Here is a 15,811-nt window from a genome sequence, read left to right on the forward strand (position 1 = left end):
ACTGATCCAGCAAAATCAATTCGGGGGCAGACCGAATGAAGACCCCAATTTACATTTATAAAACTTTTCAGATAATTGCAGCACAATAAAGTTTAACGGGGTTGATTTTGACACAATCAAATTATTGATGTTCAAGACCTCACTCAGAGATAGGGCAAGATCTTGGCTTAACTCTCTTCCACCAAACAACATCACTACTTGGAAATAATGTGAATAACTTTTCCTGAACAAATTCTATCCCCCAAGTAAGACAGCTTACATGCGCAACATGATTTCAAGCTTCACACAATTGGATGGTGAGTCTCTATTTGAAGCTTGGGACTGATTCAAAGGAATGTTGAGACAGTGCCAACACCACGATTTAGAGAAATGGCTTGTACTTCACACATTCTACAATGGGATCAACTATCAAATGAAGGTATATTTGGATTCCGCTGCAGGAGGTGCTCTGATGAACAAAAGCTTGGAAGAAGCCGAAGACATAATTGAAAGTGTGGTCCCTCAACCATCACCAATGGGCTACTAAGAGAAGTAATCCTGCTAAAACCACTGAAAAAATACAAAGTGGATAATATTTCTTTGTTAAATGCACAGATGGAAGCCCTCAAAAACAAAATTGATAATATAATGCTAGCAAAGTTAATGCGGTATCAACATCATGTGAACTTTACGGTGATTCGAGACATACAAAGGAGGTGTGCCAAGTAGGATTATTTCAAGCGCAGGTTGCTCAACTTGAACAATGTGATACCATTGGTGCATTCAATCAAAGAAACAACCAGTACTCTAATACTTACAATCCAGGCAGGAGGAATCATCCAAAATTTTCATATCACAACAACCAAGGAGCATCTTTTCCATCTGCACTAAAGCAAAACGAAGAAATGTCCGACATCCAGAAACTTCTAAAGATGATGGAAGAACAAAGGACAGAGAACCATCAAATATTTTCTCAACTTCAAGATGATATAGCAAAGCTCAATGAAAAATTCAACAACTGTGATAGGAGGTTGAGGATGCAAGAAATACAAATAGCATAGATCAGTTCTTCTCTTTCATCAAGACAAGTGGGTGCACTTCAAGGAAAATCAGACTTCAACCCTATGGAGCATTGTAAGGCTATCAAACTAAGGAATGAACAGATCTTTAAGGATAGAGAGACACAAGGGACTGCTCCTTTGGGAGATATTTCAGACACGTCAGCCGCCAAATGACTTCCTTTCCCTATGCCCACTGTTGGAGACAAATCGGAAAGAGTTGAGACTGCTCCACCCATTGAAGAACCATCAAAGGAAACTACGGTGCGCAATATACCTTTCCCCCAGAGGCTCAAATGTAAATAAAAAGATGCTGAGTTCGAGAAATTATACAACATGGTCAAAGACATCACCTTGGGCATTCTCCTCCTCGACGCTCTTGTCGAGATGCCTCAGTGTTGGCGATCTAGATCTTCGTTCTGCGATCCAGATTCTATCCGCCCCGAAGAGCATAGAACCCCACAGAACAAAAACTTGAATCCCGCCTTGGATCAATTGACAAAGTCTATAAGGAAGACAATGTCAATCGATCCTTCAGGATCGCCGATTCCTAAATTATTTCTATGGTTCATAAAACAAATTCTAGTAAATAAAAACTGCGGAATAAAATTTACTAGAACCTTTTGTTGACCTCGCTGCCTTCCGCTGTATTCCTGTCTTCTTCCTGAACGTTGGGTGGACAACGATCCTTCAGGAATAAAGGTGTTGCAAAACTTCCGGATGAAGAACCTTTTGGATCATCATTCTTCTTTTTCCCAGTCAGTCTCATGGACTCAATCCTTGGGGGTGGCCGGTCCGGTCCCACGGAAATTTTCCACCGACCACCAGGGTAAATCGGGAAGCGCATACGGCGGCCAATCCAGATGCTTAGCACCCTAAACCCTAAACATTAACTCTATTATTAATTAACTTATCTCTTTGATGTGGTCTTCTTCTCCATCCCATCACTTGTACTAGTCTCGACCTTTTTGCACAAGCCACAACTAAGATATTGCATTTCAAAATTTGATTTTATTATATTTTATCATCAATCCAAAATCAAGACTTTAATGATGGAACTTCTTTTAATCATGTGGACGGATCTATCACCTTGTTGGATGCATATTGATTGACATCCACCGTCGACGATGATGTTCTTGTGCCAATCCACACATATGAAAGGACACTAGAGTTTTCCTATAAAGACCATATGATATGCTTAAGTTACTAGGTGTGGTATGAGAGAATATAGAAGAAAATACATAGAAATTCTAAAGTTCAAATAGAGTAAAGGGTTTGTGCAACTCAATATTTATAAGAGAAATATCTACTGATATTATGCCTATAATCTTCCAAAATTCCAAAACTATTTGTTCATTATAACGATCAATCATGGCATAATTACCATTTAATTATGACAGTAGTCACTCAATTGTTGCAGACCAGGGATTAGGATATGGAGGGGCTACCATTTAGATCATGGTCATGTCATCTCGATGATTGTTGGGGGCAACAGTTCAACTTGGGTAGATGAGTTTAAGTTGACTAGGAGAACTCGAGTATTGAGTTGCACAAGGATTTCGGGTGACTGAGCCACATGGGGAACTCAAGCAATTGAGTCACATGGGGAACTTTGGCGGACAAGTCAACAGAGTTGATAAGTTGAGGTGCTCGAGACACCAAACGTGAAAGCTGATATGTCGGGGGGTCCTAAGGTTGATTAGCACCTTACATATATATTGACGTGGCAAAGCACCTTGCATATGTGCATGTGATTGGGGACCACACATGTATAGTATTTTTCTTTATATAATCTAGGTGTTCAAGCTTCACTCGACTAATTCTAGAGGTAGACGATATTTCCGATTCCCTGATTTTCTTGTCAGATAAATTTAAATAATAACTACTACACTTACAAGCTCACATGGGAAACCTGAAGCAATTGAGCCACATGGGGAACTTTGACGGATAAGTCAACAAAGTTGATGTGTTAAGGTGCTTAAGCACCAACGCCTAAGCTGATAGGTCGGGGTACTAAAGGTAATTAACATCTTACATATATATTGATGTTGCAAAGCACCTTGCATGTATGCATGTTGGGGGCCACAAACAATTAGTGTTTTTCTTTATATAATCTAGGTGTTTGAGCTTCACTCAACTAGTTTTGAAGATAGACGGTGTTCCTAACTCTCCAACTCGCCTATCAGATAAATCTAAAGTACAACTTATGAACACTTAGAAGTCGACCTCTTGAATATTGGCCTCATTTGAAATTTGAACTTTGATCATCTTATTGTTCCTTTGAGTGCTTTACCAATCTATTGTTGGTGCAATCGACCTCTAGTCAAGGTTCACCAAGGTTGAGTTGACTCGAGTTGGGTTTCGATATTTGATCAACATGTTAATTGGTCGAGTGAAACGTCAAGTAGGTTAAGGTACGGTTAACTAGATACTTGATAGTCGATCAATAGGTTAGTTTGATTGAGTAAGAGTCAAGAGGACAAAGTAGATCAGATACTTAATAAAGAAGTAAAAACTCCAAGTGGATCATGGTTGACTGAACACTTGGTAATCCGAAAGTTTAACATGGAGTTGGTATAAGATGGAAAGTCCTAGTGGATCACGGTTGATCGAATACTTAGTGATTGGAAGTAACAGAGAGTTGATAAGTAAGAAGTACATGTGGGTCATGGTTATCGGACATTTGACATTCAAAAGTCTAGTTGGAGTTGGCACAAGAAGAAAGTGTAAGTGGATCATGATTAATCTTACTCCCCATTATTACATTCCGTCGTTTTTCATGGGCGAGAGGGCACGCTTACGTGTTCCCGGGCAATAATAAGATTATCCTGGCGTATGTGTCCCTAGAGAGTACTTGTTCGCATAGGTTTGTAACTGGTACCGAGACTAACCTAAGAGGGTCTTCTTATCGATTCCCTCTTAGCAAGTAGCTAGCATCTGTATTTCCGGAGTTACCATGCCGAACGATTCTGTGGTGTTCTAAGCATTAGTTGAATAGTGCTTGGTTGGTCCTTTTTTCAGGTCCACCATCTCTCCTTTCTTTCCCTTGAACATGCTCGCGTTGGCATGTAGGAAGTAAAGATGTGCTTCTTCGGTTCGTTTTGCCCGTGGAAGTGCCAGTCTTGGTTTTACCAAGTGGATCGATCCTTTGGACCACGCATTGATTAGGTCCTTCAACTCTATGGTGCCATACGATGGTAAAGTTAGCGCCTCGGGCGGGGCAAATAATCCCGATTGCTAGAGCTTTGTTCAAGTTGGGAACGTTCGCTTCCACGGTTCCTTTTGCTCGTGAAGTGCCAGTTGTGGATTTATCAAGGCGCTCGGGTCCATTGTACCAGGGATATTGATTAGGTCCTTCAACTCTACTTGCCATCCACTGCCGATGGTAAAGCCTAGGGCCCCGGGAACGGCAAACAATCCCATTTCCTAGGTCATTATTCAAGTTGTGAACGTTCGCTTCCACTCCTCTTCAGCCCCAATAGGTCGAACTCTTCGGTACAGATAGATTGATTTGTGCTTGTGCGGGCGTTGGGTTTCCCCGTGCAACCCGGCACCAAAGAGCGTGCTAGAACTTTTCGTCTTATTCGGAACTTTAGCTAGGCCCTTAGTCGAACCTTAGCTATGGGGTTAACGGTTTACGTTTCCCAGTTACGCGCCCTAGAAGTAACCATGAGGTTATTCTGTATGTGTGTTTGGTTATATTGAAACTCCGGTCTTAGGTGTGGCGTCACCTCAATCTACGCGAGTTTGGAGCAATTGTAAACTGTTTAACTCCTATGCCATGCTAACCGGCGTAAGCCTTTCCCACCAGCATTTTCATTGTCAGTGCACAATGTTCAACGACCTATTTATAAGGCGTATCTTTGGTCGAAAAAAGCTCATTTTTTGCCGGATTTTTAGGGCCTAGTCGTAAATAGCCCCAAAGGCGTAGACTAATCCGCCTTACTATAATACAAGTACCTCTGCTACGCAGAGTAGAGAAATAGCCTTTGGGGCTATTTACGACTAATCCGAATTTCCCTAAAATGAATATAAATTCCGACGCTATTCAAAACGTAGAAAGATCTACCGTTCCTTCTTTCTGTCTTGCAGCCTTGATGCTCAGTTCTATTCTCCCGAACACCCGCTCGAAAAAGGCTAGCCGGGAGGGAGGTGCTTTTTCGGGTTTGGTTTGCCTAGATAGGAAGTGCGCTTGGAGTGCTTCTAGTAACGAAATTGAAGTGCAATATCTTTCTGTTTATGGGGTATTATTGCTTCTTTCTTCGGCTTAAAAGCTAGAGCCTGTGCTTCGTTATCAGTACCTGTTTTAGAGCGCGCCTCGTTGTTCGCCTCTAAATGTCCAGGTCTTTCCCCTGCCCTCTCTCTCGATGTGGTGCCTTTCATTCTGCTTTGTCAACACTTTATCGCAATGCCGGAAGGTAGGATTTCTGGTCTTTTCCCAAGCAATGAATCTTCATCAATGGTATAGTATTAAGAGATACAGACATTTTCAATTTGATCGGAATTTATATTTATTTTAGGCCGCAAAGACGACGAAAACGGTAGCCGAACCACTTCCTTCAAGTGCTAGCGTACAAGAAGTCGCTTTCGGCAGTGAATCACATGTCGAAATACCAAAATGTTTAATCATCGAGGCTTGGTCTTTCGCTTACCATGTATGGTGTAACGGCATCTCGTGCCAAGAAAAAGGCGGGGTTGAACCAGGCTCACAAACCAGGGCCGGGGCTTTTGCCCGCTCTCCGACTAGCTTGTGTTCTAGCAAGGGGCATAGGTTGGGTCCTCTGGGGTTCAATAATGCTATAGAAAGAAGGGAGAAGAGCAGGAGGTTCTGGACGGTTACGGTATTTGCGGCGGGAGTGCGTGAGGGTCTGCAAGACAACGGACACAAGGAGGCAACTGCCAATACTTCAGACTCTTATTCATAGAGATGACGAGTCTTATTTTACTACTACTATTACTATAATTCTAATTGAGGATCTTTTGTTGCGAGAGACGATTCATTGCGCGAAAGGCGGGATTCTCTATTTCTTTTTTTCCGCGAAGACTTCGTTCCAGAGGACAAAACGAGCTATATTCCCTTTCATATTAGCCTAGCCCAGTCTAGGCCAACCATATGGCGATGCGGGAGACCTCCCAGAGATAGAGACTTGATCTTAAGAGGATTCACATGTTCAATGGTGGAAACTTAAGGAACCGGCTAAGAGTGACTAAACGGACAAAACCTATTCATTCCATAGCCTCATCTGGTCGAGGCATTAAACAATCCATTCCAATCCTCTTTCCTTTAGTCTCCTCTAATGATGTGCCCATTGGTGATTCAGGCTAGAGTCGACCCAGAATGCCACTTGAGTCAACTCAAGCAGTAGATAACGACAAGAATGAAGTTTTATCTGCCACGTCAGCTGGAGTCGACCCAGATTGGCATCTGAGTCGACTCTGGAGCATTATAAAAGGCCGTGAACGTGCAGAAGCAATTCAATTGAAGCCAAAAAGTTCCCTGCTCAATTATTGGTGTTCTTGAACACGATCGAGGCCAGACACGTGCAACCGGGGAAGATCCAAGAGGAATACGGAGCACTCGGACTTCCAGATCGGCGGCTATTGTTTGGTTAACTTTTTCTTACTAGTCTTTTCTGTATTCATCTTAATATCATTATTTATTGGACTGTAAGACGAGTTTCTCCGCCTCCGAACAACTTCGAAAAGGAGACCATTAGTGGACGGGCGCCTCCCGTACATAGGCCTTGGACGTACTAACCCTGGGGGGTTAGGAACCAAGTAAAAATCCGCGTGTCCCTTTATTATTGTCTAATCCCATTCTATTAGTGTAATCAACCTTTTGGATTTTGATGTTTGACAATATATCTATGTCTGGTCTGTTTGACCAAGGGTTTATCCAAACAAGACTTGATCTTTGGATGTAGCTAAGTCTAATCAGGTCAAGGTTGACTAGATAAGTAGTAAAGAAAAGTCTAGTCAAGTTAAAGGTTGACTAGATGACTAACAAGAGAAGTTCTAACTGATGGTTAGGTAAGGGGAAGTTCTAATTGGAGGTTAGCAAGGAAAAGTCCTAGCTAGAAGTAGGCAAGGAAATATCCAAGTAAGTCTATAACACTAGATGTCTGCAAGGTGAGAAGTCTATTGAGTGACTTGGAAGTTCAAGTAAATTTCACTTGTATATTCTTGTCTTGTTTTATATTATTATTCCACTACTAACACTCTTAATAGAAATAATGAATGATGAAAAGTAAAAAATGAACGATCGATATTCACCCCCCTCTATGGATCTCTACACGGTCCTACAATTGGTATCAGAGTCAGTCAGCTCTTGATAGGACTACTCGCCACGGAAGCAAGGATGCTAGGGATTAAGGGGGACCAAGGTATAAATTTAATTTTTATTTTTAAATTTTACATAATATGTTTTAAGTGTAAGGAGATAGGGCACTACAAAAATAAGCACCCTACTTGTAAAATTTATACGACATCACTAGGGTAAAGGAGCAATCGATGTCAGGAGTCTGGAGGAAGAAAAGTACATTATGTGCTTCAAGTGCCAACGATTTAGACATTATAAGAACAAGTGCTTGGAAAAGAAGGTGTAGAAAAATTCAGAATTAAGAGTTGTGATTCTGATTAGTATGCTTAATTATAAAAATAACCCTATGCATGATAAATTGTATTTTTCTTGCAATAAACATGATAGTTTAGATTTGCATTCTAGTTTAGATTTGAAATTTTTAAGTTTAATTTAAAACTCAAAAGGTGGAAGATTATACTGAGTTACAATAATTAGCCAACAAAAATAATTTCTTTCAAATTTATCAAATAAAGCAAATCCATGAGCATAAAGACATAACCGAATGTTTCGAGTTTCCTTCGCAAATTCAGGATATGTTCTATGAAAATTTTTCCACTACTATCCATCTGATGGATGACACATTAGTCCCTCTTTTGTTTGATGAGTTGCATGCCAAGTCATGTGTTGAGCAATGACTTTTGATGCATAAAGTCTTTGTAGCCTAGGAGTTAAAGGAAAATAAAATAACTAAGTGTATGTTTTACGTCGTTGTTGACTCGTTTTGGTAGTCTTGTATTTAGTTTAACTACAGAATTTACAAACTTCTGTATTTTCATCATCACCCAATATAATATACAACCATCTCTACAAACATCAATTCTTTCCACTGGAAGACCTAAGTTTTTTTCATATTATAATAATCATTGGAAATTATGTGATCATACGACAATGTCTCTCCAATAGCTTGAGCAAAATCATTAAAATATTCTTCATACATATTATGTTCTGCTTTGACATTTAACAGTCTTGCTGTAAGAGATAGTTTAGTGTGATTGTCACAACCAACCCACAATGGTTCATCTGCAGCACTCAATAATTCTTTAAATTTGAGATATGATTCATTTTTTAAATTTTCACCAACTCCTAGTACTTGTGTCTCCTCCAATAGTGATGCATATGGAGTAAATATTTGTTCAATCATTAGAGGAAAATTAGAACTTGGACCACTCGGTTCAGCAATGAAATTCTGACCCGCTGCATCAGTTACCATCCTCTGATATGGATTAAATTGATTATTATAACTCTAATCCCCCATGACTGAGTATTGTATGTTTAATCCATAATCATCATTAGATATGAACGGTTCACCATGATAAATTTAATTATAGTAATTGAGAATGAAATCAAATCTACAAAGATATTCTCGAAGTTTATCACACTATAAAAATTTGTCATTGTGACACTTACTGTACGAACATCTTATCTTATCTTCATCCATAAACTCAACATTACTTGAAGCAAACTCTAAAAATTATTCTAACCCCACAATAAATTCATCGGTTAAACCTCTACGTTCAGATAAATTCTTTTTATACATCTAACTTCTTGCTTTCTGCATTTTTTCTAAACCCAAAAATTTTAACATATTAAAATATAATTAATTCTTACTTAATTGAAATAATTTTTATCTACTATAAATAAAATTTTTTTATAGATCTCCTTATCAATTATATAAACATAATTAATTCCTACTAAATTAGAATAATAAACACTAACATTTAAATAAATACAATTATAGCTAAATACTTTTTAATTTTCAAAAATAACTATAATTATAAAAATATCTAAAGTCGGTGAACAAAGACGAGTATCTCTACAATTACTTTAAATCCACCTAAATTATAAATCTACACAAACAACATTATAAAATCAACACTTAAATTTAATATGCATAAACAAAAACTATAAAAGTTAAATTAGTTCTGAATTTGCCGCCAGTGACCACTGAATGCGACAACCACCGATCGCTGCTAATGCGTCGAAAACCAATCACGACCAATGGCCAGCAGCACCCATGGACAGCGGTGAGTGCGGACGGCTGTCCTAGGTCAACGGCAGTCAGCCAACGGGCAACGGCTGCTAGGCGGCTGGCCCCCTGCGGACCGCACCTACACTCGCATGCGAAGGGAGGAAGGGTGAAGCATACCTAGCTCTAAACGCAAGGAAAGCTTCGTTCTTTGGAGAGATCCGACAGAAGCTACGACGGTGGCGATTGGCGACAGTGGAGCCGTGTTGTAGGAAGGGAAAACACGAAAAGGGGAGAACGGTCGGCAGATCTAGGGTTATGAGTTAAATTTGGTGACGAAAGATTTTCGTCGTCAATTTGGCAATAAATTTTAAGTTTCATCGCCAATTTGGCGATGAATCTGGTTTTCATCGCCAAATTACCAACGAATTTGATTTTCGTTGTCAAATTGGCTAAGAAAATATGATTTCTCGCCAAATGTTGGCGATGAATCAGGATTTTATCGCCAATTTGGCGACCAAAATCGAATTCGTCGTCAAAATTTAGCAACGAAAAAATATTTCATCGCAATTTTGTGATAAAAAAAAAATCTATGGCAAAATTGTAACGAATAAGTAATTCGTCGCCAATTTACGATGGATTTTTTTCATCATAAATTAGCGATAAATACAAAAATAATATTCGCAACGAAATTTACGACGAATTTGATATGCTGCAGAATTAGCAACAAAAAAATTTTCATCGCAAAAGTTGTCACTAATCGACGACGAAAATATTTTTCATCGCAAAATATATTATAATTTTGCGATGAAAAATTTTCATCGCTAATTTTTATCCTTATAAAATTATTTTTTTAGTGTCAATCAACCAATTGATTAATTAATTAATGCTCCACATATTAATTAATCAATTAATTTTTTAATGCTTCTCATATTCATTAATTAATTAATTTCTTTTAATTTGCATTCAAATTTGGAAAATTAATTCCGATTTCATAATCAACTTTTTCTAGCCCTAATTGCACGTGGATTCAAATTTATATATATTCGAGTTAATATTTCTGTAATTATGTCGATGAATCTAACTAGTATATGAGCAAATATTTTTTGATTGATTATACTAGATCAATCTTTCATTATTTAAAAAAAAATTATATTAATTTCTCATTCATTTGAAAAATAATCATCATATCTCCTATTCAATTTATTGATTATCAAAATCATTCTCCAACAGTAGTAATCGATGATATATTTATTTTAAATTTAAATAAATGCATATAACTTGAAAAAGAAATATTATTTTTAATGATGAATTGAGGCGCAAGGATAAAGATGGAAGGCAATAACTTGAATACAGTGGCAAGTTTCTATATATGGTCACTATTTCACGTCTTAGATTTCCATAAATCATTTGAAAGATTTCTTAACTCCTCCATAAAAGCCAAGGAAGAAGTGGGGAAATACATATCACTTAACAAGCATTACACATAGGAAGACTAGAGTGAAGGATGGCATCAGAAAAAGGAGTGACCCTTTGTGTGCTCTTCAATATGATCATTTGCTCGTGTTATATTATTGCAACAGGTCCGATCATAGTTCAATAGAAAGCTTATCATTTTAATATGTTGTAGTAGGATATATTCTTGCTTAAAGTTTACTCTCATATAGATGCAAATTTTGGTTCTAACAAAATCTCTTTACTTCTCTTATTCGTAAAGAGTCGAGAGAGTATGGAGAATATCGTGATGTGGTAAGTTACTTCAATTCTCAATTGAGTCGTGTTGATTAAGGTTATTGTAATTTTCTTAATTTATTACTTGTTTGTGCATTTTATAGGCAAGCACATGGTGCATAGCAAACCCCCTTGCAAGCCCAGACGCATTACAAAAGGACATCGATAACTTATGCAATGGCGTTGTTGATTGTAGCTCGATTCAACAAGGGGGGTCATGCTACGAACCCAACACAGTGGCAGATCATGCCTCTGTTGCCTTGAACCTCAACTATAAGAACCATCAATCTCAACAACAATTTTGTACTGGTGATGGATTTCTAACGGTGACTGATCCATGTGAGTCAATTTTGATAATTCTTTTAATGGTGTTTGTTCTTCAAAATAGGGGTCATATATTATATTACATAATTGCTTAAATATTGTATTTGTTTTCATGTTTGGCAGCTCATGGATCTTGCATTTTCCCATGAAGGAGAAGGTGACTGTTAAAGGGGACTAATGATCAATAAACATGTCTCTTCGCCTTGCTTTAGCATGTAATCTGTATTTTTGGCAACTTTAATAAAAGATGTCCCTCTTAGGAAATTTTAGCAAAAGAATTTGTGCAAAACAAGAAAATTTTCATTTGTGTCTATTTCTTCTAATTCCATCCACCTAGTATGATAAGATTTTATTGTTATTATTATCTATTTGATATTCTAATTAAATAATTTATCTTTTTCCTATTATAAAAAATTTACGTTCCAACACACCTTTGCCTTTCCTTTAATACTATCTGTTCTGGCTGGATGCCGTAAACGGTCAAGATGCAAGTCAAGAATATGTCACCTCAACCTTTGCTGGTTTCGCCGACGAAGGAACCTGAAAAGAAAGAGCTGAGTGAAGGGATTAGCGAGATGCCGGGGATTCCCGACAGGCCACTCCGACGTTCAAATCAGCAGAAAGCAGGAATGAAGAAGAAGAAGCAGTAGTATGTGAAGTGCAGAGAATTCGAGAGAGTCCTTCATACCTGCGGGAGTTTATATAGTAGCTGAGGAGAACATTCCTTCTATTAGAGGAGCAGACTGTGCAATGTCTTAGGAGGCAGATTCTGTGATTTGCTAACAAATGAGCTAATAATACAGCATTAGGGGAACCATTTCTGATGATCTCTAACCACCCCTAGCTTGGCAGAGCTGATTATTCTCATCTTTCAATTGTAGGTACAATTGTGCGGAGATCTAGGGGACCAGGTCTGAAAACCTAGTAACCGTTCGCACGCTTGATTGCCCTTTAGTACAGAAGATGACCAAGTGGGGCTGAGTGATCGGAGGAGGTCGGATCGGCTAAGTAAGGTCATGTAAATGCAGAGGTCGAAGTGGTGGGGGCCGAGTGAGGCCGAGACATATAGCGGAGTGGCCGAGCTAACTGAGTAGGTGACCGAGACTGAGTGGCCGAGCTGCGTGGCCGAACTATGTGGCCGAGCAGTGGGGTCGAGTTGTGGGGCCAAACTGTATCGCCGAGATGTTAGGAAGTATACTGAAAAGACTAGCTCTTTTGTATATAAACATTTATGAAATAAAGTATCATGTTTTGGTCAAATGATTGCAATAGTATATTTTGCAATAAAGTCCTCTTAATTTACATTGTAGATAACTTGGTGTCTGTGAGACACAGAAGACCATGATTATCGGTCCCTTGTGAATTATAAACTAAGGCTCACAACCAAGATGACTTTGGACAAACCATCGGGAACGGTTGTAGTGTAATTCGGTGACTGTCTGTCTTGACTGTAGAATTACACTAGTGCACTTTGTGTGTATTGAGTAGGACCATTGAGGTTGTTCGATTTACACTGACTCGCAAATTGAACAAGACCTCTGTTATTATAATTATGCACTCTTAATCCCGATGTAATAAATGGGCACCTATAGTTAGTAGTCATTGCTTTGATTTGCCAAAGGGTGAGATCTTTCCGTCAGATCAAATATTCTCGGTAAGTTGGGTGATGTTGCTATCTATACGGTGTGCCATTAATTATAGAAGGAATCCGTGTCCCAGTAGGGCTGATGATGTCCCCTTGGAGAGCTCATAAGGATTGTCAAGTCAAATCTTGCAAGTGGACTTGGTCCGGCTGACAATAAGGTTGAGTGGTACTATTCAAGGTCTTAGATGTCGATTATTGAGTTGTCAGTGAACTCAGATAATTGACGGACATACGATATCTTAAACACGGGGAGCAATGCATAAAATAATAAGAAGGAACCCATAACGTAATTTGGGGATTGGATTGGTAGTGCAACAATGATCCTCTAGTGGAATGGATCGTTGTTGATGGATGTAGGTGTGTATTCGGGGTTGAATACGGGATCCGAAACCCATCAGAAGGCCAGATCCAATACCTCCTCGAGGTCCCCACTGTAGCCTAAAGACATCTTCAAAAGGATGCAATCAAACGGATGAGATTAGTTCTCAGCCGTCGGATGAGATTTAATCTCGACCGTTGGATGAGATTAGTTCTCGACCGTAGGATGAGTTAATGGATGAGATCAGCTTGTATCCGTGGGATTAGATCAAGTTGCATCCATTGGATCGAAATAAATAAAGAGGAATAGAAGAGAATAGATTAGAACCGTTGGATGAGATTAAGTCGTCTCCGATGGACGAGATCTCTCCGGTTCGGTTTTAATTCTCTTTGGAAGGAAGAACCGGTTCACGAGGTGAACCAAGGTTGGTTCATTGAACCACACGCCCAAGGGATTAGATCAGGGCCGTTGGATCGAATCAATTAAGTTATATTAAAGAAGATTATATTAGAACCGTTAGATGAGATTAAGTTGCATCCGACGGATGAGATCTCTTCGGTTCGGTTTTATTTTCTATCTTAATATAAAATTGGTTCGCGGATTAAACCAATCCCATCCATAAAGTGGCCGGCCACTTTAGATGTGGATGAGATTGATTTGGTTTTTATTTTATTTTATTAAAAGGAAAAACCAAATTAAAAAGATCCGACGGTTGCAATCTATTTAATTGGCTGAGATTTAAATAATTCTGGAATTTGGAATTGGTTATAAAAATTATTCCAAATTAGAATTAATTAATTATGGCCGGCCAATATAAAGATTGGATAAGGTTGATTTCATTTTTTTTATAAAAAGGAAAAACCAAATCAAAAAGATCCAACGATGGAAAACCAAGCAAGTTAATCTAAAAGATAAGAAATAATTCTATAAGTTTGGAATTGGTTTAAAGTGTTAGGAAGTATACTGAAAAGACTAGGTCTTTAGTATATAAACATTTATGAAATAAAATATCATATTTTGGTCAAATGATTGCAATAGTAAATTTTGCAATAAAGTCCTCTTAATTCACATTGTAGATAACTTGGTGTCTGTGAGACACAGAAGACCATGATTATCAGTCCCTTGTGAATTATAAACTAAGGCTCACAACCAAGATGACGTTGGACAACACATCGGGAACGGTTGTAGTGTAATTCGGTGACTGTCTGTCTTGACTGTAGAATTGCACTAGTACACTTTGTGTGTATTGAGTAGGACCATTGAGGTTGTTCAATTTACACTGACTCACAAATTGAACAACACCTCTGTTATTATACTTATGCACTCTTAATCCCGATGTAGTAAATGGGCACCTATAGTTAGTAGTCATTGCTTTGATTTACCAAAGGGTGAGATCTTTCCGTCAGATCAAATATCACTACAAAAAAACCAGCGTTTTGCAACGAAATTTGCAACGAATTTCTCAAAAAAATTCGTTGCAAAATTTTTTTGCAATGAATTTGGCAACGAATTCAAATTCGTTGCCAAATACTCATCGCAGAATTCTGCAACGAATTTCCAAGATTCGTTGCTAAAAATAGCGACGAAAAAATTATTTCGTCGCCGAATTCGTTGCCAATCGGCAACGAAAAGATTTTCGTTGCCAATCGGCGACGAAATAATTCGTTGCCAATTGGCAACGAAAAAAATTTTCGTTGCCGATTGGCAACGAAAATTTTTTCGTTGCCAATTGGCAACGAATTATTTCGTCGCCGATTGGCAACGAAAATCTTTTCGTTGCCGATTTGGCAACAGCAATAAATTTTCGTTGCCAATCGGCAACGAATAAATTTCGTCGCCAATCGGCAACGAAAAGATTTTCGTTGCCGATCGGCGACGAAATTTATTCGTTGCCGATTGGCGACGAAAATTTATTCGTTGCCAATCGGCAACGAAAAGATTTTCGTTGCCAATCGGCGACGAAAATTTATTTGTTGCCAATCGGCAACGAAAAATTATTCGTTGCCAATCGGCAACGAAAAGATTTTCGTTGCCGATCGGCGACGAAATAATTCGTTGCCAATTGGCGACGAAAACTTATTCGTTGCCAATCGGCGACGAAATTTGCAACGAAAAATATTTTCGTCGCAATATATCGATACACAGTAACTTACGATACTATTGCGACAACTACGTTTTCGTTGCAAAATTCATCGCAGATCTGCAACGAATTTGATTTTCGTCGCAAAATTCGTCGCAAAAAAAAAAAAAAATTTGCCATGCGATATTCATTTGTTGTTCATCCCGAAGGATACATACATTATAATTAATATACCTGCACACACAATCAACAATATATATAGAATCTACAAATCAATCCAAATCATGTAAATCCATACATTCATCAAGATCATATCAACATCGATACTCCATATACAATCATCAACGT

At 38.4% G+C, this 15,811-nt stretch overlaps 1 non-coding gene across 1 annotated transcript; it reads right to left on the reverse strand.

Annotated features, from left to right (window-relative positions):
* Nucleotides 1-257: 257 nt before the first annotated feature.
* LOC141812389 (small nucleolar RNA R71) lies at nt 258-363 on the reverse strand. Its single transcript, XR_012600274.1, has one exon. It is a non-coding gene; the product is annotated as a small nucleolar RNA R71 (small nucleolar RNA).
* Between the last annotated feature and the right edge of the window lie 15,448 nt (nt 364-15,811).

The sequence above is a fragment of the Curcuma longa genome, chromosome 18 (genome assembly GCF_044706935.1).
Source record: "Curcuma longa cultivar G26 ecotype Majalengka, Jawa Barat chromosome 18, ITB_CL_G26_1.1, whole genome shotgun sequence".
Taxonomy (NCBI): Eukaryota; Viridiplantae; Streptophyta; class Magnoliopsida; order Zingiberales; family Zingiberaceae; genus Curcuma; species Curcuma longa.